Source organism: Musca domestica, unplaced genomic scaffold (genome assembly GCF_030504385.1).
Source record: "Musca domestica strain aabys unplaced genomic scaffold, Musca_domestica.polishedcontigs.V.1.1 104, whole genome shotgun sequence".
Taxonomy (NCBI): domain Eukaryota; kingdom Metazoa; phylum Arthropoda; class Insecta; order Diptera; family Muscidae; genus Musca; species Musca domestica.
Genome location: NW_026712121.1, coordinates 1078742 through 1106259, shown reverse-complemented (window position 1 = coordinate 1106259; position 27518 = coordinate 1078742). Strand labels below are relative to the sequence as shown.

At 36.9% G+C, this 27518-nt stretch overlaps 1 protein-coding gene across 2 annotated transcripts in view; it reads right to left on the bottom strand.

The window, feature by feature from the left end:
• LOC101892224 (uncharacterized) overlaps positions 1-26182 on the bottom strand; it is a 185916-nt gene extending 159734 nt beyond the window's left edge. Inside the window, exons 1-2 of one of the 2 annotated variants that reach the window (XM_059128317.1) lie at positions 25466-26182; positions 17991-19288 (exon numbers count right to left, since the gene is read on the bottom strand). The gene's annotated coding sequence lies outside the window, so the exon portion shown is untranslated. The remainder of the gene's footprint in view (positions 1-17990; positions 19289-25465) is intronic. The other variant, XM_005185338.3, reaches the window with a different exon arrangement.
• Positions 26183-27518: the final 1336 nt, after the last annotated feature.

Genomic DNA, 27518 nt, shown 5'->3' with positions numbered 1-27518 from the left:
ATGCCAAATTTAATCGAAATCGGGTTAGATATAGCTCCAATATATATTGTCCATCAGATTTGTTATTTTTGTCCTCCGCAGCCGTAATATGCACTCTGTAACAACAATATTTGGGGAAATATATCAAATGCAGCTCAGAAATACCTTTGCTAAATTTTATCGAGATCGGTTCAGATTTGGATATAGCTCCCATATACAACTTCGTCCGATTTACCATTTATTGTGCACCAAACGTCTAATATTTGTCCAAATGGGATGGAATTTGGCACCCACGACCGAATTTAGTCTAGAAGGTAGTATGCCAAATTTGGTGAAGATCGGTTCAGATATAGTTATAGCTCCCATATATATTGTTCATCCGATTTGTTGTATATACACTCCGTAACAACGATATTCAGGGAAATATATCAAATACAGCTCAGAAATATATTTGTCAAATTTTATCGAGATCGGTTCAGATTTGGATATAGCTCCCATATATATATTTTTATCCGATTACAAATTAATTGTGCTCCAAATGGGCAATACAAGTCCGAATTAAAAAGATACAAATGCTTCGGCATATTTGGTCCTTTGAACTTTAAATTATAATTATAATCGTAGCGTGCATGATTGAATTCTCCCATAAAATCTCTTGTGTATTAATTTTGTCATTCCGTTTGAACACATTTTCTCTAAATGGTGGAGAGTATTAAAAGTTCTGCCAGGCCAAACTAAACTGTTGTTTTACTTGTTTAGAATAAATTTTCAATAGCCTGCTCCTATGTCAAGTGTAGTCCTTGTTCCAAATTTTAGATTTCTTGTTTAAACCAATCCCTATAGTCAAAGCAGCTAGACGATTCTCCTCGGAGAGATAAGAAAACCGATGGATCTAGGCGGGTCGAGGTGTTACATGCTTTCTAACCCCAAAATACTTATAACACATTCAACACACAATATTATGAAGTTATTTGGCCACAACTCCATTTTGAATAAATTTTCTATTTTCCCACAAAAAAAACTGGAATTTTCACAAAATTTATAATTGGGCGCTTAGGCTTCTGCATAAATGCCACTTTAGTTAAACATCATAATTACAATTTAAATAGCCAAACTAACATATCTGGCAAACAATTAATCATAAAATTCCCACATCTGTTCGAGTTGACCATTATTAAAATACTTGGCTTTAATACGAACCCAAAACCCTCGAGAGTTATTAAGAAAAGCATAAAAAACACACACAAAACAATACATGAATGCAAACAGGCTTTTTGAATGAAAGAAAAAATAAATTAAATAATAATTAACAACAAACAGATTAAAGTTCCCACCTTTATTAGGATAGCTAACAATTCTGTGATTCTAGCCAAATACGACACAATGGAATGGCAAAAATCACACTTTCGATGCGAAACGAAACAACAGCAAAACGCAGATGTCGTTGTTGTTGTTGCTGTTAACTCTTTTGGTCAGACAACTTAATCTAAGATTGAGTACCAAGAAATGTGGCTGCGGCAACACCGTCTACCGTGGACATAGTTAATGACTAATGTCTCATGTGCGAGCGTTTCTTCGTTTTTGGTTTGTTTTCAAGTCATTTCGCTGGCATGTCGCTTAAATACCGCTAATAAAGTTAAAATTACCGTTTCATTACGCACAAGGTTACAAACTGGCCAAGCGACCAAACCAATTCTATAATTGTCGTTCCACCGTATATATCACATGGATACAGCGGAGCTCTAATGGTCGGGCTGGTCAATGGGAATTGAAAATAGAAAAAAAAATGGAAAACCAGTCAGTCATTTCCAACTGACTGTCTCTCTGAGTGAGTGACTGACTGACCGAGTGACTGAATGGCGCAAAATAACAACAGCAAACAACAACCATAGCATCCGAACAACGGATTTGTTACCATTATTTTTTTTATTATTATTGGTATTATTATCGTCGTTCGAGAGTGTGAAATATAAGACCATTTACTACAGACTACAATAACAACAACAACAGCAACAAAAGAAGAAAACAAAAACAAACCGGAGCAGCATTAAAACAATTACCAATTAATGTCCGCACCGTAAAAGATTTTGTTTTGCCTCCAAACAATAAAAACTTGGCTAAAAAACATATAAAAATTGCTACACCGCAGACAAACAAAACGCTTTGTTCTCTGCATTTGCTGTTGCCAAAGTTAGAGGTTATGCAGAGAGCAACCACCACCAAAAACAAAAACTAAAATGGTCCAAAACTCTATCGATAGAAAACCACAAAAGAAGGGCGTTGCTGCTTTTTAGCCATGGGATAACGAAAGGAACAAATCGAGACCAGACCAGTGATACAGAAATAGTTCGAGCTAGCCAGCCAGCACTCCTTGCTTAACATTTTCGGCAACAAAGTGATTGCCAATTTTCCCATAGGGTTATACGATTAAGGGCAGCATATGAAAGAATTTGGAATGGATTGCATTTGCAATTAATGAGAGTCAGTCGAACAAAAATATTTTTGGGTAAATAAAAGCTGGTCTTTCCCTGGCAGATATTCTAACGACTTTTGAAAACATTCTAGTTTACTTCGAATAAATAATTTTCAGGCATTCAGCAAAAGTGCCCTTTAATGGAGATTTCTCACGAAAAATTTCCTTTCTGAGGACTTTTAGGAATAGAAGACCTTTTTCACATCTTCTTAGGTCTAGAAACCCCTTCCGTCTTCCATGCGAAGACCCTCTCATCATCTTCTATGAGAAGGCCTTCTCATCATCTTCCTTCTAGTCGTCTATGAGAAAACCAACTTCTGGTCTTCTGTGAGAAGACCAACTTCTGGTCTTCTGTGAGAAGACCAACTTCTGGTCTTCTGTGAGAAGACCAACTTCTGGTCTACTGTGAGAAGACCGACTTCTGGTCTTCACTGAGAAGACCGACTTCTGGTCTTCTATGAGAAAACCGACATCTGGTCTTCTATGAGAAGACCGACTTCTGGTCTTCTATGAGAAGATCACCTTCTGGTTATCTGTGAGAAGACCACCTTCTGGTTTTCTGTGAGAAGACCTTAAGCTCTTCTATGAGAAGCCCTTAAGATCTTCTAGGAGAAGACCTTCTGGTCTTCTATGAGAAGACCTTCTGGTCTTCTATGAGAAGACCTTCTGGTCTTCTATGAGAAGACCTTCTGGTCTTCTATGAGAAGACCTTCTGGTCTTCTATGAGAAGACCTTCTGGTCTTCTATGAGAAGACCTTCTGGTCTTCTATGAGAAGACCTTCTGGTCTTCTATGAGAAGACCTTCTGGTCTTCTATGAGAAGACCTTCTGCTCTTCTATGAGAAGACCTTCTGCTCTTCTATACGAAGACCTTCTGCTCTTCTAGGAGAAGACCTTCTACTCTTCTAGGAGAAGACCTTCTGCTCTTCTAGGAGAAGACCTTCTACTCTTCTAGGAGAAGACCTTCTACTCTTCTAGGAGAAGACCTTCTGCTCTTCTATACGAAGACCTTCTGCTCTTCTATACGAAGACCTTCTGCTCTTCTATACGAAGACCTTCGGCTCTTCTATACGAAGACCTTCGGCTCTTCTATGAGAAGACCTTCGGCTCTTCTATGAGAAGACCTCCTTCTCTGCTATGAGAAAACCTTCTTCTCTGCCATGAGAAGACCTTCTTCTCTGCCATGAGAAGGCCTTCTTCTCTGCTATGATAAGACCTTCTTCTCTGCTATGAGAAGACCTTATTCTTTGCTATGAGAAGAATTTCTCCTCTGCAATGAGAAACCTTCTTCTCTGCCTTCTTCTCTGCTATGAGAAGACCTTCTTCTCATTCGGCTCTTCTAGGAGAAGACCTTCGGCTCATTTAGAGGAAGAACTTCGGCTCTTCTACGAGAAGACCTTCTCCTCTTCTATGATAAGACCTTAAGCTCTTCTATGAGAAGACCTTGTGGTCTTTTATGAGAAAACCTTGTGGTCTTCAATGATAGAAGACATATGAGAACACCTTCAACTCTCTTCTATGAGAAGACCTTCTGCTCTCTTCTATGATAAGACCCTTTGCTCTTTTATTCGAAGACTTTCTGCTCTTCTTTCAGGCCTTCCCTGAAAAGACATTCCGGCCTTGTAGGAGGATTTTTTGAATTGCTATTGTCTTCTATGAGAAAGCCTTCAGAGCCCTGTTGCCTTCTATAAGAAAACCTTATCGTCTGCTGTGGAAAGACCTTTTAGAGTTCTGCGATAAATCCTTCTGTCCTTCGGTGAGACACATTCTGGTCTTTTATGAAAATACCTTCTTCTGAATTTCTATGAGAAGGCCTTCTTCTGGTCTTTTATACCTTTTGTCTTTTTAGAGGAGACGCAGCTATTCTTAGTCAAAACCATCGGTTCTTATCTCTCTCTGGTCTTCTGTGGAAAGTCCCTCTGGTCTATTTTCAAAGACCCTGTGTCCTTCTATTCCAAAGGACACTCTAGTCTTCTCTTATAAGACCTTCGTTTGGCCTTCTCTTCGAATACCTTATGGTTTTCTGTTCGAAAGATTTCTCACCTTCTATTCGAAGACGTTCTTGTCTTCCATTCGAAGACCCCCCTGGTCTTCCATTCGAAAGCCTTTTGGACTTCTGTTCGTAGACATCATTTTCTTCTGTGAGAAGAACTTCTTCTGATCTGCTACTGGAGACTTATTTTGGTCTTCTTTGGAAATACTTTATGATCTTGCGTGAGAAGACGTTTTGGTATTCCTTGAGAAAAAACCTCGTCTTCTGCGAGAAGACCCTCTGGTCTTTTATGAGAAGACCTTCGATGAGAAGACTCCTTATTCTTCTGAGAATTACAGACGTCGAGCACGTAATCTCTGTATTATAAAAGCTTTCCCAAATTTCCAATACACATTGGTGTCTACCCCAAGCCATTACAAGGTGTCTAAGTATCCAACGACTTTTTTAAAAACAACAATTACTATTTTTACATTTTTATAGACCACCTTTTACTAATAACCCTTTCGGTGTATTATTTAAATCTGATTTAAATTGTTTCACTTCTAGCTGGTCTGCTGTTATTTCATACTGCTATATTGCATAACGATTTGATTACAAACCTTTAATGTAACACAAGCAATGGCGACAACTTGGCAACAATTACGAACCATGAGTTTGAGCTGACAACAACAGCAGCAAAGTCGAAAATAAACGAAAGAAAAACAAGAAATAGAGAACGAAACTAAACGTTTTCCAGTTAGCATTACATATTTTTGCAGAAAAATTACAATGACAATATTTTATTCACTCTGTTTAAAATTTTCGGGGGGAATACCTATAGAAATGGGTTTGATATAAACAATTGAAGGAAACTTTTATTCCAGGGGAACTTTTTTTATTACCAAAACCAATGAAATCATCCAGATGTAAAATCGAGAAGCGAATAATCTCTTTAAATTTCAGTATAAACTAGTAAAGGAAGTCTTAAAGTCGGGCGGGGCCGACTTTATGATACCCTACACCACTTTGCTAATTTTGTAGAGCTCCGCATAACAATTAAACGTTTTTATGGGAGAATTCAATAATACACGTTATGATTATAATTATAATTTAAAGTTTAAAGGACTAAATATGCCGAAGCATTTGTATCTTTTAAATGCGGACTTGTATTGCCCATTTGACATATATGGGAGCTATATCCAAATCCGAACCGAACTCGATAAAATTTAACAAAGCTATTTCTGAGTTTTATTTGATATATTTCCCCAAATATTGTTGTTACAGAGTGCATATTACGGCTGCGGAGGACAAAAATAACAAATCGGATGAACAATATATATGGAAACTATAGCTATATCTGAAACGATTTCGATCAAATTTGGTGCACTTATTTTCAGGCCTAATTTGGTTGTATGTGCAAAATTCCATACTATTCGCGCAGACAGACGGACGTACGGACGGACATGACAATCGACTCAGAATGTGATTCTATGCAGATTATCAAAAGGAACTATGGGTCTATCTCGTTTCCTTTAACCTGTTACAAACAAATGCACAAAGACATAATACCCTGACCACCTTGTAGTGTAGGGTACAAAAACTTAGCAACATTCTCGGCGAAGCGCTTGCTTGAGATGATCGACACTTTAGTATTTTTTAGTGCCAACCTTGCTGTCCAAAATACTCCAGACACAATAGTCCAACGAATTTGTATCCAAAGATTTTGGTAGCTATTGTGCTCTGGAAATGAGGCGAGGAACCTCATTTTGTACTCATTCTTGGGTGGCGCGTGCTGAGTGCGATGGTGCTGAGTTCTGTTGGAATGTCCAAGGTCTGCGGCCGAAATGTTTGCATGCCCTCCAGAATATTTTCGCGATAATATTCGGCATTTATTCTGATGCCACGGTCGATTAATACGAGCGGAGAGCGACTATCGGGTGTTATGGCGGCCCACACCATCGCCTGCGCTTAAGTTCTGCTGGCCAACCGAAGGTGCACATTTTCAACTGACCTCTTTGGCAAGTAAACACGATCATTTTATTTGTTTACAAACTGCTGGACAACGAACGCTTTTTCATCGGAGAAAACCAAATTCGGCAGTTCACCACTTTCGGCCAAGCGAAGCAACTCCTTAGCTCTTTTGAGTCCATTTTCTGTCTGTTGCGGTGTAAGTTCTTGCACTTTTTGGAATTTCAGTGTCTTTACCCCGAGCTAATTTTTCAATATTTGCCGAATGGAATATTTCGATATGTTCAGCTCACGAGCAATTTTTCGGCCACTGCGACGCGGGTATAGATCAAGTCGCTTCTTTAATTTTTAGAAACATTTCTGCTGATTTTGATGTTTTCTTCCGTCCATTTCCTTGACGTCGGGCTACGCTACCAGTATCACGGTAATGAGCGATTGTACGAAACACAAAAGATTTATTCACATTTAAATGCTGGAGTGCTCTAACGATAGCCACTTGTGGTTTTCCAGCAAAGAAATCACTCTGTCCCGCTTGAACTCCATCACGAATAACTTTTTTGCTGGAAAATTCTCACCAAAATGCTTTTGTACACTTGCAAAAAATATTTTGAGCTGTCACTGGAATAATTTTAACAGCTGTCGGACGAGTAGCTTAAAAATGACAGTAGTCTGATATTGGTTGCAGTTTTTTCATCTCACCCTGTATATCAAAAAGTTTTCTAAAATACGTCCAAATGTTCATTATACAAATAAAAATAGAATTCCATTAGAAAACGGATTTCCTTTAAAACTTCCTCTAACGAACGTCATAACTGCACCTCATGTGATCAATCTGTTTGTCTAAATGGCATAATCGGCGATTTGAAAAATGTTCTCTCAAGAGAACTTTATGAATTATGCATGTAAGCAAAAGGTTAGCAAAAGTTTGTTCTTTGTCTTCTTACATCTCAGATTTCATATTTTCCTCCCCTTCTCAGAGGCGTGCCTTTATTTCGTATTTCATATTCAATAGTTAAAACATGTGAATATGTCCGAACGGAAACCACAAAATGTCTGTTCGATTAAAACTACACACACACACACCCATACTTACATTTGGTTTGAGTCCGATTAATCTCAAGGTAATAATAAAAAAAATATATGACATGCTATGCCTTGATTCTAGGAACCATTTAAATGGTTGCGAATTTCAAATAGAACCGAATCAAACCAACCAACAAAGCAAACAATTTCCTCAACAGAATAGAAAACAAAAAAAAGAAATCAACATAACCCCCAAAGCTAAAATAAATTGTTAACAATATAAAATTTCTGGTCGGTCAATAGTTTACATAATAGTTTCCTGAACTTGAACAAAATGTTGTTTGATAATTGAACATACGACTACGACGGAGACGACGACGATATATCATTAGCCACAATGGGGTTTGTCATTTTGAAAAAAAGGCGAAACCGGTCTATTTATTAAATGTTAAAGGATTGTTGCACAGTGTTTTGAAAAAATATGCAAATGTATCTGGAAAGGTTCCTATAGGGGCCTGCGGCTCTCCGATGCCTACTCTTATGCCATTTTTTTTAATAATTTTTATAGTAAAGTAAATTTTTGTAGAACCGAATATAGACAGCTACCATTTTAAAGGAGCTATTTGAAAATGTGAATCTTTATGGACAATTTACTGCCCAAAAGGCGGTGCCCATTACAAACTCCACGTTCCAAAACAATAGGTCGGTACCACTTTCTAACATTTTCAATAGCAATAGCAACAAGTTAAAAATTATCTCTGGGTTCAACCGACATATGCCCTCAGGCACTGTTCGTTTATTTAAATATATTCGGACTTGTCTTATAATTATCCCAAAAGTTGAACCCTTTATGGCGAGGGTTCCAAAGGAGTGGACCAATGTTGTCCATTTCGTATCGGACCTAAATAAATATACTACAAATATTGCGACGTTGCAGGTTCGGACTATATTGGTTATTCACTTCACTTTAAGTGAGATATGTGATAATTTTTGGAAATTTTTAAAATGTGCCTGAGGTACCAGATTTAGTCGACCGAAGTATTCCATTTTCATAATTCATCTAATAGAGATAAAAATATTGGTATGGGCAAAATTACAAGAAAATCGAACATTTATATCCAATTTTCTGCGAAATCATACATTCCATATTCATCTCAGGTTTCTGGTTGAGAGAAATATGTAGATAAAGCATGTTGTCAAGAATAGCTGACTTATTTCGCAAGTTATGACAGACAAAAGTATTGCAACCAACTTCAGACTGCTGTCATTTCTAAGCCACTCGTCCGACAGCTGTTAAAAATTATTCCAGTGACAGCTCATTTTATTGCTAACATGCGTACAAAAGCAGTTTTGTGAGAATTTTCCAGCAAAAAAAGTTATTCGTGATGGAATTCAAGCGTGATAATGTGATTTCTTTATATTTGGCTGGAAAACCACAAGTGACTATCGTCAGAGTACTCCAGAATTTAAATGTGAATAAATCTTTTGTGTCTCGTACCATCGCTCATTACCGTGATATTGGTAGCGTAGCCCGACTTCAAGGAAGTGGCCGGAAGAAAACAGCAACATCAACAGAAATGATTCAAAAAGTAAAGAAGCGACTGATCGAAAACCGCGTCGCCGTGGCCGAAAAATGGCTCGTGAGCTGAACATATCGCAATATTGAAAAATTCGGCAAATATTGAACAATGAGCTCGGGGTAATGTCATTGCAATTTCAAAAAGTGCAACCCAACAAAAAGAAAATAAAATCAAAAGAGCTAAAGTGTTGCTTCGTTTGGCCGAAAGTGATGAACTGCCGAATTTGGTTTTCTCCGATGAGAAAACATTCGTTGCCCGGCAGTTTTTAAACAAACAAAATGATAGTGTTTTCTTGCCAAAGAGGTCAGATGAAAATGTGCACCCTGGGTTGGCCACCAGAACTCAAGCGCCGGCCATGGTGATGGTGTAGGCCGCCATAACAGCCGATGGTCGTTCTTCGCTCGTATTTATCGACCGTGGCATCAAAATAAATGCCAAATATTCTCGCAAAAACATTCTGGAGGATGTATCAAAGCCTTGGGCACCCAAACATTTTGGCTGCAGACCTTGGACATTCTAACAGGACTCAAAAATGGTTACAAAATGATGTTCCTCGTTTCATTTCCAGCGCACAATGGCCGCCAAAATCTCGGATGCCAATCCGTTGGACCAAAGTATCGATCACCTCAAGCAAGCGCTTCGCCGGGATTGTGCCAAAATACCGCAGAGCAACATTCGTGCAGCGTGTGACGGTTTCATAATTCGTGCCAAATATTTGGATGAATGAAATTTGAAGACAGTCGGACTCTTACATCACATTTTAGAAGTGTTATAATTATTTAAAATTTTGACCCTTTGTGATGAATGTTTTCTCATCTGATCTAGCACTGATGCAAACATTAGAACTTGAATTGTTAGAGCGAAATCGGATCATCTCTTCTCTCTGTGTGCAGTAAAATATATTATTTGAAAATGTCGAACCTTTGTGGGAGAGATACCAGAAGGAGTGGGCTGATATAGCCTATCTCCGAACTCGATCTAAATTTGGTTGTAATATTTCGAGTGTGGACCAAATCGGATACTCCCTTCGAGAGTTATCTTCGCACCAGCCAGCCAGATAGACAGACGGACAGAGGGACGGACATATCTAGGACGACTTCAAATATCCTGAAATGGATTGGGTCCAAAGAGACCTAGGGTGTAAAACCGTTATTTCGATGAGGCACGTTTTGGCCGTATCAAATGATATATATCCTCTCTAGGCATGTGGCTAAGGGCTATGGTCGGCGGTGTGATACATTACACCACTATCATTTGCAGTAGATCTCAAACCCTTTTGACTAAAATCACTTAAAAATAAATCGTTCAAGGTAATGAAAACACAAGCCCTTTTTAAATATAAAGGCTCGTTCTCTAATTGTCGATTATCAGGGGCTCCAAATGTTGCCACTATTCAGTCACTATTATATTCCTCCGTTCGAACAATCCTCGTAAATCATAGGCAAAAGTATTCCAGAAAATCACAATTTGGCAACGATCGGTCCATAACATTGACCTGTAGAGTGATTGCAAAATCAGCGAAAAATGTGTTCATTTTCCCCAAATATTTCTTAAACGTCTCCAAAAATTATAGGCTTCTATCGTGACCCTTAACCTGATTTCGTTCTAAATTTGAATGAGGATCGGGTCATAATTGAAATCTGAACTTTGATTACAAATAAAGTAGAGAAACCAAGAGTCAGACATAGCTACACCATTTCGGTTCATTAAGATATGATTATCGGTATAATATATGGCGGATGTAGGCCCCATAGGCTGAGAAAAAAAATCTGCAATAAAGTCAAACGCCATATTTTTTACATATTTTTGTTAACTTTATTGAATGAAAGCAACAAATGTCGGAAATAGCATAAAATTTTAGAATAAGTCTAGATTTGTTCGAATTGGTCACCTTTGGCACGAATTATGGCCTTCATACGACCAATGAAACCGTCACACGCTGTCCGAATTTTGTTGAATGTCTGCGGTATTTTGGCTCATTCCCGGCGAAGCGATGGCTTGAGCTGATCGACACTTTGGTATTTTTTAGTGCCAACCTTGTTTTCCAAAATACTCCAGACACAATAGTCCAACGGATTGGTATCCAGAGACTTTGGTGGCCATTGTGTGCTGAAAGTCAAGCGAGGAACCTAATTTTGTAATAATTCTTGGATGGTGCGTGCTGAGTGCGATGGTGTTGAGTCCTGTTTGAATGTCCAAGGTCTGTGGCCAAAATGTTTGCGTGCCCAAGGCTTTAATACACCCTCCAGAATATTTTCGCTAAAATATTCTGCATTTAGTCTGATGCCACGGTCGATTACTACGAGCGGAGAGCGACCATCGGCTGTTATGGCGGCCCACGCCATCACCATGGCCGGCGCTTTAGTTCTGGTGGCCAACAGAAGGTGTACATTTTCAGCTGACCTATTTTTTGATTTACAAACTGCTCGACAACCACTGTTTTCTCATCGGAGAAAATCAAATTCGGCGGTTCACCACTTTCGGCCAAGCGAAACAACTTTTTAGTTCTTCCGAGTCTATTTACTTTCTGTTGGGTTGCACTTTTTGGAATTTCAATGGCTTCACCCCGAGCTCATATTTCAATATTTGCCGAATGGAATATTGCGATATGTTCAGCTCACGAGCGATTTTTCGGCCACTGCGACGTGGGTTTCGATCAAGTCGCTTCATTACTTTTCGAACCATTTCTGCTGATGTTGCTGTTTTCTTCAGTCCACTTCCTTGAAGTCGGGCTACGCTACCAGTATCACGGTAACGAGCGATGGTACGAGACACAAAAGATTTACTCACATTTAAATTCTGGAGTGCTCTACCGATAGCCACTTGTGGTTTTTCAGCTAAATGTAAAAAAAATCACACTATCACGCTCGAATTCCATCACGAATAACTTTTTTTCAGGAAAATTCTCACAAAAATGCTTTTGTACGCTTGTAAACCATATAATGAGCAGTCACTGGAATAATTTTAACAGCTGTCGAACGAGTAGCTTAGAAATGACAGCATTCTGAAATTGGTTGCAGTGTTATCATCTCACCCTGGAGATGATACAAACTTTTTTAGTCAAAACAAACATATAATGCCCTCTCCTCCAAATGGTGTAGGGTATAATTATTTTTTTGGTGTCTGTTACACTAAATGCAACTCATGATACAGTTTAAGCACTGTTTTTTATGGGTTCGGTAGGTCTAAACGCTAACACACCCACATTTTTCCATAACGTCAACAACTCTAACGCCAGCTAGACTGTTCAAATGTTGAAATAAAAATAAAAAAAAAACAAAAACACAAAATAGAAACCAACAAAACACCAACAACAAACAAGTTCTCACGTTTCATGGCTACGCAAAAGAAGTAAAGGGGAAAAAGAGAATATGGCAACAAGAACGGCTAAGACCAAATAACAAGAACTTTTAAAAAGAGAGATATATAAGTGGTTATAACAACCATCAGAAGTTGTCAGTGAGCCGGGGGAGGGCATACCAACTGTTATTTCAAACAAAACCCATGAAAACACATTTAGAACAAAATTACGAATAACTGGAACTTATATAAAACAAAGTTTCACTTTTGATTGTTAGGTGGTGGTGATGGTTGTGGTTGTTGTTTCTATTTTTTTTTACAATAAATAATGGCCATAATTCTGGGCTAAAATAATAACACGAAACGGGCAATGGCCAATTGACCACCACAATTTTTTTTTCGAATTGGCGGCGTGCAAAAATCAAAAATAAAAGCAATACCGTTTTTTTGATTGATGGCCTAGCATAAATTTGGAGCAATGATTTCCTCTCAACCCGTGACTTAACAATTTTTCTCCGTCTAATTTTTCTCTAGTGGCAGACACCTTCAATTTGGCAGATTTTGTAAGGCAGGTTACATTGTGGGCTAGCTGCAAGTGCGCAAGCAACCCACCCCCCGCCAGCAATGACCTCCACGACATGACTAGACATAAAAAAAAAATTTAATAGACAGGCGTTGTGATTTAATTTTGGTTTTCAGATACGGCAACAAATGATGGTAATCTAATTGAAAAATGTTGTCTATGTTTCAAATTAAGTTCATATTTCAAAAGGTTTTTTTTGTTTTTGGTGGAGCGGCACAAGGTTGCCTGGGTTTCAAGTTTATGCAAATTGAAAATCATAAAAAATATGATTTTAGCCTACAAATGTTGTCAATTTAGCAAATGGGGAAGTAGAGCAGAAATGGAAGAAACAAAAGACTTAGGCAACAAACTTTACAAATGACTCTCCCAAAGCAATGGGACTTCTGTTTGTCTTTTAGTTTTTTCAAACCAGCAATTAAAAGCAATAAAATGTTGTCGTGTAATTCTCCTGGGAAAAAATTTAATAGACTGTATTAATTAACAGGAGGTTGGTTTTATTGTGACGTTTATAGTGGCTAATGCAATCGGAGATTTGAAAGTAATTATCCAGTGGGAGTTTAGTTTGTCAAATTATAGTGAAGGTGAGGGTGAGATGAAAAAACTGCAAACAACTTCAGACTGCTGTCATTTCTAAGCCACTCGTCCGACATCTGTTAAAATTATTCCAGTGACAGCTCATTATATTGTTTACAAGCGTACAAAAGCATTTTGGTGAGAATTTTCCCGAAAAAAAGTTACTCGTGATGGAATTCAGGCGTGATAGTGTGATTTCTTTATATTTGGATGGAAAACCACAATCGTTAGAGCACTCCAGCATTTAAATGTCAATAACTCTTTTGTGTCACGTACCATCGATCGTTACCGTGATAATGGTAGCGTAGCCCGACGTCAAGGAAGTGGACGGAAGAAACCAGCAACATCAGCAGAAATGGTTCGAAAAGTAAAGAAGCTAATCGAAACCCACGTCGCAGTGGCCGAAAATGGCTCGTGAGCTGAACATATCACAATATTCCATTCGACAAATATTGAAAAATGAGCTCGAGGTAAAGCCATTGAAATTCCAAAAAGTGCAAGAACTTACCCCTCAACATAAAGAAAAAAGACTAGCTTAAGAGACTAGCTTCGTTTGGCCGAAAGTGGTGGACTGCCGAATTTGGTTTTCTCCGATGAGAAAACATTCGTTGTCCAGCAGTTTGTAAACAAACAAAACGATCATGTTTACTTGACAAAGAGGTCAGCTGAAAATGTGCACCTTGCGTTGGCCATCAGAACTCAAGCGCCGGCCATGGTTATGGTGTGGGCAGCCATAACAGCCGATGGTCACTCTCCGCTCGTATTAATCGACCGTGGCATTAAAATAAATGCCAAATTTTATCGCGAAAATATTCTGGAGGGTGTATTAAAGCCTTGGGCACGCAAACATTTTGGCCGCAGACCTTGGACATTCCAACAGGACTCAGCACCATCGCACTCAGCACTCGCCAACCAAGAATGGTTACAAAATGAGGTTTCTCGCTTCAATTCCAGCGCACAATGGCCACCAAAATCTCCCCGATACCAATCCGTTAAACTATTGTGTCTGGAGTATTTTCGAAAGCAAGGTTGGCAAAAAAAAAAAAAAAAAAAAAAACACCAAAGTGTCGATCACCTTAAGTAAGCGCTTCACCGGGAATGGGCCAAAATACGGTAGAGCATCATTCGGGCTGCGTGTGACGGTTTCATTGGCCGTTTGAAGGCCATAATTCTGGCCAAAGCTATTTCCGAAATTTTCGGCTTTCATTCAATAAAATTTAAAAAAAAAATTAAAAATTATGTCGTTTAACTTTGCTGCAGTTTTTTATCTTTATCCTTTTTATCTCACCCTGTACTTTGTAGGGTCTAACATGCGTATTTCGAGGAGTTACAAACTGAATGACAAAGTTAATATACCCTCCATTGAATGGTGGAGGGTATAATATACATACAAAAATAATTGGCTTCTTTATTAAAATCTATTAATATTTTAATTTTTGGTCAGGAAAAATTATTCTGAAGCACGGTCCGACTTTCTTGGTCGATCTGTGTAAGTCCGTGCGTCTGCCCATGTATTTTAATTGTGTAACATTTTCCCAAACAGGATAAAATTTGACATACCGAGTTGATTCAATACTAGAAGCCAGTCTATAAAATTTGAAAATAATCGATTTAGGTACAAAATATCCTCTTTCGAATCCTCTCAAAATCTTACTGTACATATTTAGATATTGACACCGATTTGATGTTAATGATGCACTAACTCAACTTTATTTGTCCAATTAAGATGATGATCATACGATCAAGTTTAGAATAGATCTAATGGTAAGAGAGAACACATAAAGCCTCCAAATTGAATCAGCTCAAGATATGGATCTCATTTGGTAACTACAGTGACAGCTCCAAACAGTGGACGGGTACGGTCTACCGAAATTTGCCCATAGTAAGGAGGTTTCCGCCGATCTTCTTTTGTTATATTTTGTTAAATGAATAAAAACTTTTTACCTTTTCATACCTTCAGCCAAATGGCTAGAGAGAGTATATATCATTTGAAATAACGGTTTTAGACCCTAGGACTCTTTGGACCAAATCTGTTTCAGGACATTTGGAGTCAATCTAGCGATGTCCGCGCACGGCAATTCTCGAAGGGAGTATCCGATGTGGTCCAAATTTGGTTCATCGTAATATTTTTGTCAAACATAGATCGAATTCGAAAATGGGCCATATCGGTCCACTCCTTCTGGTACCTCCTAACAAAAAGTCGAAATTTTCAAAAAAATATATATTTTCTGAACAGAAAAAAGAACGATAATCCGATTTTGCTCCAACTTTGTAAATCCTAATATTTGCGTCAGTGCCAGGTCAGGTGCGAAAATGAACAAAACCGGTCCACTGCAGCAAGTACCTCACCCGAAAAGGGTCAAAATTTTCAAAAATTACAACTCTTCAAAAATGTGATGTAAGAATACGATCGTCTTCAAATTAATATGGAATATATTGGTCCAATCCTTCTGATACCTCCCCAACAAAGCTCGTCATTTTTAAAAAATATATAAATTTCTGCTCAGAAAGAGAAGCGATAATCCGATTTTCCGCCAACAAATCCTAATATTAGCGTCAGTTCTAGGTCAGATGCAAAAATGGATAATATCGATCCACTCCATCATGTCCCTCCCCACAAAGGGTCAACATTTTGAATAACTATAACTCTTATAAAATGTGATGCAAGAATCCGATTGTCTTCAAATATCACACATCCCAATATTTTTATAAACCCAAGGTCTGGTGCTAAGATGAAATATACCGGTTCACTCTTTCGGGTACCTCCCCCACAAAAAGTCCAATTTTGGAATATCCATGAAGCTTATAAAACACGAAATTAACATCCGATTCCATTCAGACTTGGCACATTTCAATATATCCATTAACACATCATCTATTATAACGATGGCCTCCCCCACATAGGGTTCAATATTTTGAAAAACAAAACGCTAAGGAACAAAGCGAATTAAGCATCCAACTCTCTTCAAATTTCAATTTCTTTTTTCAATTCGCATAAAATTAAATATAAATAACCAATATGAGTAACCAATATAGTCCAAACCTGGCACGTCGCAATTTTTATATCATATTAATCGTAACACAAGTCATAATATATTAAAATAATCGAAAATTGACTGAGGGTATACATCTGTCGGCAAACCCGACTGATACTTTTTAAATTGTTTTATTTAACCTCCCCCAGGCGGACAACTCCTTACAATGGACAATTTTCGATCGACTGTCGCTGTATCATAGTCGGAATGTTTTGCTTAACAAAAACCCTCATTGCATGAATCTGTTACAAAACAGTAAAGAAAGTCTTAAAGTCGGGCGGGGCCGAATTTATGATACCCTACACCACTTTGCTAATTTAGTAGAGCTCCGAATAACAATTAAAAGTTTTTATGGGAGAATTCAATCATACACGCTATGATTACAATTATAAATTAAAGTTCAAAGGACTAAATATGCCGAAGCATTTGTATCTTTTAAATTCGGACTTGGATAAAAATATATATGGTAGCTATATCCAAATCGGAACCGATCTCGATAAAATTTGGCAACGATATTTCTGAGCTGTATTTGATATATTTCCCTGAATATCGTTGTTACGGAGTGCATATTACGGTTGTGGGTAACAAATATAACAAATCGGATGAAGAGTATATATGGGAGCTATAGCTATATCTGAACCAATCTTCACCAAATTTGACATACTAGCTTCTAGACTCAATTTGGTCGTAAGTGCCAAATTTCATTCCATTTGGGCAAATATTAGACGTTTGGTAAAAAGTAAATCGGACGAAGTTATATATGGGAGCTATATCCAAATCTGAACTGATTTCGGTAAAATTTAGCAAATGTATTTCTGAGCTGTATTTTATATATTTCCCCAAATATTATTGTTACAGAATGCATATTACGGCTGCGGAGGACAAAAATAACAAATCGGATGAACAGTATATATGGGAGCTATAGCTATATCTGAACCGATTTCGATCAAATTTGGCATACTTATTTTCAGGTCCAATCTGATCGTACGTGCAAAATTCCATACAATTCGGACAGATATTACACGTTTGGTGTACAATAAAAGGCAAATCGGACGAAGATATATATGAGAGCTATATCTACATTTTGACCGATTATCTCCAATTTCAATAGGGTTCGTCCTTGGGCCAAACAAATGATTTGTGCAAAATTTCATCTGGATAGGGCAATAAATGCGACCTGTACTTTGTTTACAAAAATACATGAACAGACAGACAGATGGACGGACGGACGGACATGCATAAATCGACTCAGAATGTGATTCTATGCAGATCATCAAAAGGAACTATGGGTCTATCTCGTTTCCTTTTGCCTGTTACAAACAAATGCACAAAGACATAATACCCTGACCACCTTGTGGTGTAGGGTATAAAAATAGGCAGAGTGGTAAAGAATATCCCCAGTTGTCCTTTCCTTACTGTTTATATACGAAACGAATGTGTCAAAAAAAGTAATGTTTTTTTTTTTGTTTTTTGAAAAATTAAAATTTTATTCTACTTTATCTTACCTTGGCTTAAGAATATCCTCAATCTCCACTGAGTGCAGCAGCAGAAAAAAAATCGCCCACGATTATGGGGTTACAATTTCAAAACAAAACTTCGATAAAGGTTTTGTTTTCTTTTTCGTTGTAAATACACCAAGCACTGGAGTTTATCGTTTTATTTCTTAAATATTTTTTTCTTTTCGATTTTAGTTGTAATCAAATATTAAAAATAAAAACACTTTTTAATTTTTATTTTTGTTTCGTTTGTCGTTTTTTTTTTTTTTTTGTTTTTGCTTTGTTTTGTTTTGATATTCGAATTCAATTCTGATTAAAAAGCACTTAAAACAGCAACTAGGTATTTCTTTTTTGTTTTTGTTATCGTTTTCAATTCGATTTAATTTCGTTTGTTTCAATTTTTTTTTCTTTGCTTAAGCTATGCAGCAGCAGCAGCAGGGCATGTTCACTAAGAAACTGAAATTCACATTCAATCTGATGATTGTTGTTGTTGGTGTTGTTGGTAAATTTTGCAATTTATATGTAGTACACCAAGCGAATGACTGGTACAATGAAGGCAACGACAAGGGAGGAGTAAGTAGCAGCAAGTTGTAGAGTGGAGTAAGTAATGTTAGGAGAACTTAAGGCAATCAGACACACACGTACATACAAACATACGACACTCTAAATAATGAAATTAAAATTAACTTGAAAACAGAAATGAAGCCAATTGCTTTTCGTTCGCCAAGCTAATGTTACAGATATTCGAACTACTGCGAAACTTTGTTGCTGTTACTACAGCAGTGCAGTGCCGAAGACTGCCGCGACGACGACGACGGAGGTACAACCGAATAAAATATTTCCAAACGGCAAAGGCATAAAACACGCGACGCTATAGATACGAACGATATATGCAATGTAATATATATTTGTTGTTACTGCTGTTGTAGTAGTTGTAGTTTTTTTTGGCAAAAACCATAGACGAATGTTGACGGTGGTGGTGGCGGTGGCCTGTGGTATGCGCGGGCTTAGCTGACACTGTGGCAAGTTTTTTCTTTCTTTCGCGATAGCCGGATTATTGCATATGTAAGTTATAGGAGTTGTTGCTAGGATTTGGATTAGTACTTCTTTAAGGCTCACCACACTTCTTTAATGATGGCAGGGGGCTTTTCCTTCACGTTGTTGTTGTTGCTGTTGCTGTTGATACTCATTCATGGTTCAGTAAGAAAAAAAAAAACACATATTGTACAACAAATACAACAACATGCTGGCGGCTGGTGTGTAACAGTTATGCCATTGCAGTTTTTCCTCATTTGAGCTGGATTACCCTAAAAATGCATTGAATTGAATAAAAACAGGAATGTTAGAGTAAATAGAAAAAAATTGAATTGCAGCAGGGTAATGGTGTACCCTACACCATGTTTGAGATATTTAATTTGCAGATATGTAAAACGAGTGACATTTTTTTTAGAATCATTAGTTATTATTGGAGTATTTGTTACTCGAATACTGGCAGTGATAGCCCAGCAAAAATTTGGAAGCTGTATGAGCCGAATAATCCATTACAAGGTAATATAAAAAAATTTCCAATAAATTACAAAAAATAAGCTATTTCTTAAAAACTATCAGAACTATTTTTTTATCTTCTTCGTTGTGATACCAAGACTCGGCGTTCTTAAATGAAAAAAAAACAAACCATTTGGTACAAATTTGGCAATTTCCAAAAAATAAAATCCGTTAAAAATTCTGTTAAAATCTTAAGAATACCGAATGCTTATACGACGACGTGGGCCTGCATAGGCAACTTTTGTCATAAGTTTTTACAATATTTAAATGCGAAACTTGAAAAAAAACTGTTTATAATATAGCTTAAATCATAAAAATACCGACTATGGGGGTACCGTTATATAGGGGCTATAAGAAGACATGGACCTGCACAGACAATTTTCTGGCATGGGCTGAAGTATCCATTACGAACTTCACATGCAAAATTTGAAACAATCCCGGTAAATACTGTCGCTAAAATCATCAAAATACCGAATATCGGGGGGTACGGTACATGGGGGCTATATGAAGACGTGGACCCATATGGCTCATTTTCTGTTTTATGCTGCAGTATCTATTACGAACTTCAAATACCAAATTTGGAACGATTTCGCTAAATAATGTCGCTAAAATCATCAAAATACCGAATATCGGGGGGTACCGTTATATGAGGTCTATATAAAGACGTGGACCTACATGGCTCATTTTTTTTTTTGACTTAAGATGTAGTATCCATTACGAACTTCAAATACCAAATTTGAAACGATTCCGGTAAAGAATGTCGCTAAAATCATCAAAATCCCGAATATCGGGGGATACCTTTATATGGGGGCTACACGAAGACGTGGACGCGCACAGATAATTTTCTGTCCTAGGCTGTAGTATTCATTACGAACTTCAAATGCCAAATTTGAAACAACTCCGGTGAATAATGTCGCTAAAATTATCAAAATACTGAATATCGGGAGGTACAGTTATATGGGGGCTATACGATAACTTGTTCGAAAGATAGCGTGATTACAACAGACAGACAGACAGACGGACATGGCTAAATCGTCTTAGAATTTTACGCTGATCAAGAATATATATACTTTGTTGGGTCTGACATGAGTATTTCGAGGAGTTACAAACGGAATGACAAAATTAATATACCCTCCATAGTGGAGGGTATAATAAACGCAATGAGTTATTGATGTAAGACTGTAAAAAAACTCCCTCATATTCCCAACGGTGGTACAGTGAGTTTAACTTAAAATTAGAAGATTGTAAGAATCTTTGGGCAGTTTTATTGAAAATTGTGTCCCTTTGTGGGAGGTACCAGAAGGTAGAAATATTATCTTCACAAGAGATCTCGTATTAGCAAAAATATTTGTATGTGTGAAATTTGAGGAGAGTTGGATGCTTGTTTCGCTTTCTTTGAGCGTTTTGTTTTCCAAAATCTTGAACCCAATGTGGGCAGGTAGCAAAAGTTCTCTACCATCCTTATATTAGATTTGGTGTTGATGGAAATATAGAGATGTACCAAGTCCAGACTGGAATCGGATGTTAATTTCGCTTTTTATGAGCTTCATGGATATTCAAAATTGTTAACCTTTGTTGGTGAGGTATCAGAAGGAATGGACAGATATATTCCATATTCACAACAGATCTCATTTAAGTAGAAATAATGGGATGTGTGAAATATAAAGAGATCCTATGACCCTCATGGGTATTTAAAATTTTTACCCTTTGGAGTTTTTTTAAAAGATTCTAAATGGAATCGGATGTTAATTTCATTTTAGCGTTTCGTTAAGCGTTTTATGAGCTTAATGGATATTTAAAATTTCTACCTTTTTGTGGGAGTGGTACCAGAAATAGTGCACCGATATATTTTATCTTAACACCAGATCTTGGGTTTATGAAAATATTGGGATGTGTGAAATTTTAAGACAATCGGATTCTTACATCACATTTTAGGAAAGATATAATTATTCAAAATTTTGACCTTTTGTGGGGGAGGTACTTGATGGAGTGGACCAATAGTGTCCATTTTCACACCTGACCTAGCACTCACGCAAATATTAGGATTTGCAAAGTTGGAGCAAAATCGCATTATTGTTTCTCTATCTGTGCAAGAAATATATATTTTTGAAAATTTCGACCATTTATGGGGGAGGTAGCAGAAGTAGTGGACCGATATATTCCATTTTTACACCACACCTTGGGTTAACATAAATATTGAGATGTGTGAAATTTGAAGACAATCGGACACTTACATAACATTTTATATGAGTTGTAATTATTCAAAATGTTGATTCTTTGTGGGGGAGGTAACTTTATGGAGTAGACCGATATTGTCCGCACCTGATCTAGAACTGATGCAAATATTAGGATTTGCAAAGTTGGAGCAAAATGGGATTATCGTTCCTCTTTCTGTGCAGAAAATATATTTTTTGAAAATTTCGACCTTTTGTGGGGAGGTAGCAGAAGGAGTGGACCGCTATTGCCCATCTCCGAACTCGATCTAAGTTTGACAAAAATATTACGATGTACCAAGTTTGGACCAAATCGGATACTCCCTGCGACAGTTATCGTGTGCTCCAGCTAAACAGACAGACGGACGGACGGACATCGCTAGATCGACTCCAAATGACCTGAAACAGATTTGGTCTAAAACCGTTCTTTCGACTAGGCATGTTTTGACCGTATCAAATGATATATACCCTCTCTAGACATATTGCTGAGGGTATCGAAATAAAACATTTAAAATAGACTTTATTTTTGTTCAGATTTTTTGGTCATATTTGATAATTCTGAAAAACTACTAACTTTAATGCTCTCAGACTAATGACTAAAAGACAGCGATTTGTTTTAAAATTCGTATATATCAAAATTTCCACGAATCTTAGATTATTGTGAATATTACGTATAGGTCCACTCTTTTCAGTACCACCTTAAGAAAAGGTAATAATTTTGAATAATACTTCGATTGTGAATGCCAATAAATGTGAAAATGTATGTATAAGTACTTTTGCCAAAAAAAGTAGGCAAAGGATGTAGTTGCGACGGGTCCGACCATTTGATACCCTATAACACTACAATTTGCAGTAAAGTTTCTGCAGGTCTGAAACTCTTTTGACTATAATGATGAACCTAATTGCTCTTGCTTTTCGAATAATCAGCATAGATCTGGAAACAATAGTTTTCAAAAACATACAAGCTCTTAATAAGCATCGGTATTTGACGAACCAGATGATCCTACTACAGCAAATACCTCTTTTCTCCTTGAAGTAATGTCACATCGCATTGCACAAATTTTATCTTGGCTTTTCTTCGTGGCATTTGCTCTACATTTACACCCTACATCGTATGCGATTTTATTCTTTTCTGCCAATAGGACATTCTGAATTGGTGAGAAATTTCAAAATCCATCCAGCCGTTCTTTAGTTATAAGCAGTCTAATTAACATCCCTTGCTGTGATATATGAGATTGTATATATTAGACTATAAATGGGATATCTTTGATCTTTTCGCTTAAATGAAAAATATGGAAATTTTTGTATTTTTATAAATAAATGTTATTTCACCCGCTAAATATTATTGAATGAACAAACAAAATGGTAGGCTGCTGAATTCCGGGTCGATATAATTGGTACCTTTAGAGCAACTGTAAAATCAGGAAATTTTTCTATTTTTAGTCCATTTCAACCCCTAAATGTTTTGCGATCAAGTCTCCCAACATTAGGCTTCTATTATATATAACATCCTACGTGCTGAACCAATATTACGAGGTGTTACAAGTTTTTTGGCCCAATGAACTTATAATACCCCCAAACACATAGTGTTGACAAAAAATGAAAAATATAACAGAAAAAATGTTCACACCTTTCTTAGCCATTTTTTACCATTGTATGCCATTCTGCCAAAAGGCCATTCTAAATTGGTGAGAATTATGAAAACCTTCCATCCGTTTTCGAGCTAAAAGCGGTCTAGGGAACATCCCCTTTTTTGGTATATGAGATTGTACATTTTTTGCAGATAAAATTTCGAAGGACTTTTTTCTTTTTCTTTGGAAATTTGCAATTCCTTCCAAATGGCGGAGGGTACTAAAAGTTCGGCCGGCCGAACCTAGACGCTTTTTTAATTGTGTTTTTTTTTTATAAAATATCTAGCCAGTATGGATCGGTAAGATAATTTTTATACCCTCCACCAAAAAAGGTATGGAGGGTATATTAAGTTCGTCATTCCGTTTGTAACTCATCGAAATAATCATTTTAGACCCAACAAAGTATATATATTCTTGATCAGCGTAAAATTCTAAGACGATTTAGCCCTGTCCGTCCGTCCGTCTGTCCGTCTGTTGTAATCACGCTACAGTCTAAACGATTTAAGATGGGAAGCTAAAATTTTGCACAGATCTCTCTTTTGTCTGCAGGCAGGTCAAGTTCGAGGATGGGCTATATCGGTCCACGATATCGTATAGCCCATATAACGGTACCCCCGATATTCGGTATTTTGATGATTTTTTCCACATTTTTCAATGGAATTGTCTGAAATTCCACAAAAGGAGTCCCTTGTGGGCATTTTACCCCCTCAAAAAGAATTGCCTATATATGTCCACGATATCGTATATCCCTTATATAACTGTACCCCCGATATTTGGTATTTTAATGATGTTAGCCACACTTTTCAATGGAATTGTCTTAAAATCCACACAAGTAGTTCCTTGTGAGTATTTCACCCCCTGAGAGAGAATTGTCTATACAGGTCAACGATATCGTATATCCTCCATATAACGGTACCCCCGATATTCGGTATTTTGATGATTTTACCCACATTTTCATCGGAATTGTCTGAAAATCCACACAAGGAGTTCCTTGTGGGTACTTTATACCTCGGCAGAGAATTATCTATATAGGTCCACGATATCGTATAGCCCTCATATAACGGTACTCCCGATATTCGGTATTTTAATGTTTTTAGCCATATTTTTCAATGAAATGGTCACAAGGGGTTCTTTGTACACAAGGGGTTCTTTGTGAGCACTTTACCCCCCGACAGAGAATTCTCTGTATAGGTTAACGATAACGTATAGCTCCCATATAACGATACCCCGCGATATTCGGTATTTTGAAAATCCACACAAGGAGTTCCTTGCGAGTACTATACACGCAGACATAGATTTGTCTTTATAGGTCCACAATATCGTATATCCCCCCATATCGGCACCTTCCTATATTAGATATTTTAAAGATTTTAAAAGAATTTTTAATGGATTTTATTTTTTTTTTGAAAATTTTCTAATTCGTTCCAAATGGTGGAGGGTATTCAAAGTTCGGTCCGGCCGAACTTACTGCTTTTTTACTTGTTAATGTTAAATTTATATCCCCAATTGCTTCTGTTAAAAATATGTTTTTACCAATATTTTCAAAATTTTAAAAAAACACCCTTTTTAACATTACATTTTTTAAGAGAAGCTTAATTGTGGAGATGAAAGTTTTACGAAAAATTAATTTCGAAAATGGTTTTGCAAGTAAATTATCCTCAAGAAAAATAAAGTTCAATTTTTTATATTCATCTATCAAATTTGTATCCTATATTTTAATATTGTCTAAATCTTGCAAACAATTAAAACTATTATTACATAAACCAAAAATTGATAATTCAATGATAAATCTTCGATATACACATTAATATTCGAATGACGAAATGTTTTTGTTTTCATAAATTCATATTTTCACAGATTTATGTTCAAATTTTATTGTTTGCGAGATTAAGAAAATATTGAAATGTTCGAGGCTAATAGAATAGGGAAATTGATAGGCGTATTTAAAAATTTGAACTTTATTTATCTCGAGAATTTTTTTTTAATTATTTTTACACTTTGTTACTAATTTTCACTCTCGCAATATTTAAATCAAAAATTGGTGTAGGGTATTTAACATTGGCTGCTGTCGGATGGGATTTGAATTGTCGCTTACTTGTTTACATTTAAAAAACAGATTCAATATTTTGATATTTGACTCTGTGTTACATCAATTCAGCGGCTTAAGCGGGGGATTATAAAGTTTGTCTTCTCGTTTTTGTTGATGTTGTTTTTATTGGGTTGATGATTTGAAGATGATAACAGCGATTATTAGACACGCGCACGTTTTTTCCACATTTCTTACGATTCCGATGCACTTTGGAGCAGATATCTCTTATTATTCTCTTTTGCTCTCACAAGATGATGTTTCTTACAATTATACAATTCACAGTTATGTTGCACACTTTAATTCAATATTGATTTCATGAATGGATACTCTTGTTGCACTATTTATAAATTTTTTATTTGTGTAATTAAAAGGAAATCCATGAATGGCAATTATTTTTATAACGTTTAAATGGAAATTCGTTTAATATTTTTTTGTTTAAAAATCTTTCCTTATCATTGCGAAATTTGTTTCACTATTATCACCTCACCTCCGCAGAGATGTTTAGAATAATGTAAAAAATATAAAAATTGAAAAGCTCGCACTGCAAACTGCACGGCTTTACATTTCCATTCACCACCGTTTTGTAATGTGCCTTCGTTTTCTTGGCCACACTTCCGTCAGACACGTTGTTGATCGATCGTTGTTTCTAAACAGACTGATTGATAATTGTTTGTTTGGTGCACCTCCAAGACAAAAACAAACACAGGCGCACACAACAAGTGCGCGAGACCAACGCTTACTACTCCCCACCGTCGAATAAAAACAAAAGCACTCGGGCACACAATCTAAACACAGAGCCAAACAAACCCAACACATTACAAGCCCAACCAACCAACCAATCAGTAGCAACAACAACAACGAAAACTGTGGCTTAGATACCGAAAAATAAACAAAAAAAACAAATTTGCACATATCTATCTCACCATGAGACTCGGTCAAATCTCCCCAAAAAGACCTTCTCTTCTCCCAATATTCAAACCTAAGACAGAGTTTACCATATTTGTTGTGAGTTTGCCTATCACCCACTAAAAACACAGCACTCACAAAAGTAAACATAACATATGCAGTGTGACATGCTCTCTTTGGCTCTCTTGAAATACTCTAGAATTTATGGGATATTACAGCAAACCCGTTTTAAGCTCACATAAAACCCCCCAATAGATTTGATGAGTGATGTCAATTATGCGTTTTTTAATATTAGATGCTAGAAGATTGACGAAATGTCCTCTCCTGAAAACGTTATTTTACAAAGAGAAGTCTCAGATAAAGAAAAAAAAAGACCTGAAGAAGGTCTGCCAACCAAACAGGACATGAGGAACAATTTAGTTCACAGGTAGGGGATTTTGGGGAAATATTTTTATTTTAGGGACGGAACCGGATATTTAACCCAAAAGTTCGGGTACAAGACCCGGACCTCCTAAACCAATACATAGGTATCATTTGAAAGCTATTGAAAATATATCTCCAACAAGAGGTCAGGTTTGAGAGTTGTATCAAAATTTCGATTTTTTGGACCTGGATTTAAAAAAAAAATCCCCAAAAGTCGAAAAAGACGCCACTTTGGGAGTCCACAAAATACACACCGAATTATAGCTAACACTCCAACCATTCCAAAATGCTACAACTTGTACTATCTTTGCCGGGTCCAGAGATATGAGTCTTTAAACCTGAACAACCCGATTCTGCTCAGTTTTTCCTAATTTTATGCTGTTTTAAGTAGCAGACCTTCTGCAGGAGCTTAAGATTTTCTCCAACATATGCCCAACACCGTCTACGCCAACCAATTTTTTTCTAAATTTGATACACCTTTTATGGAGCCGGTCTTCTATCCGCAGAAAACTTAAAAAGGTATTTGATCGATAGAAGACCTGAATACAGTCTTCAATAAATAAAAGACCTAATGAAGGTCTTCTGTCTGCAAAAGATCTTAACAAGGTCTTCTGTCCATAAAAGATCTGAAGAAGATCCTCTGTCCACAGGAGAGTTGAAGAAGGTCTTCTGTCTGTAAACGATCTGAAGAAGGTATTTTAATCTTAGAATATCTGAAGAAGGTATTCGG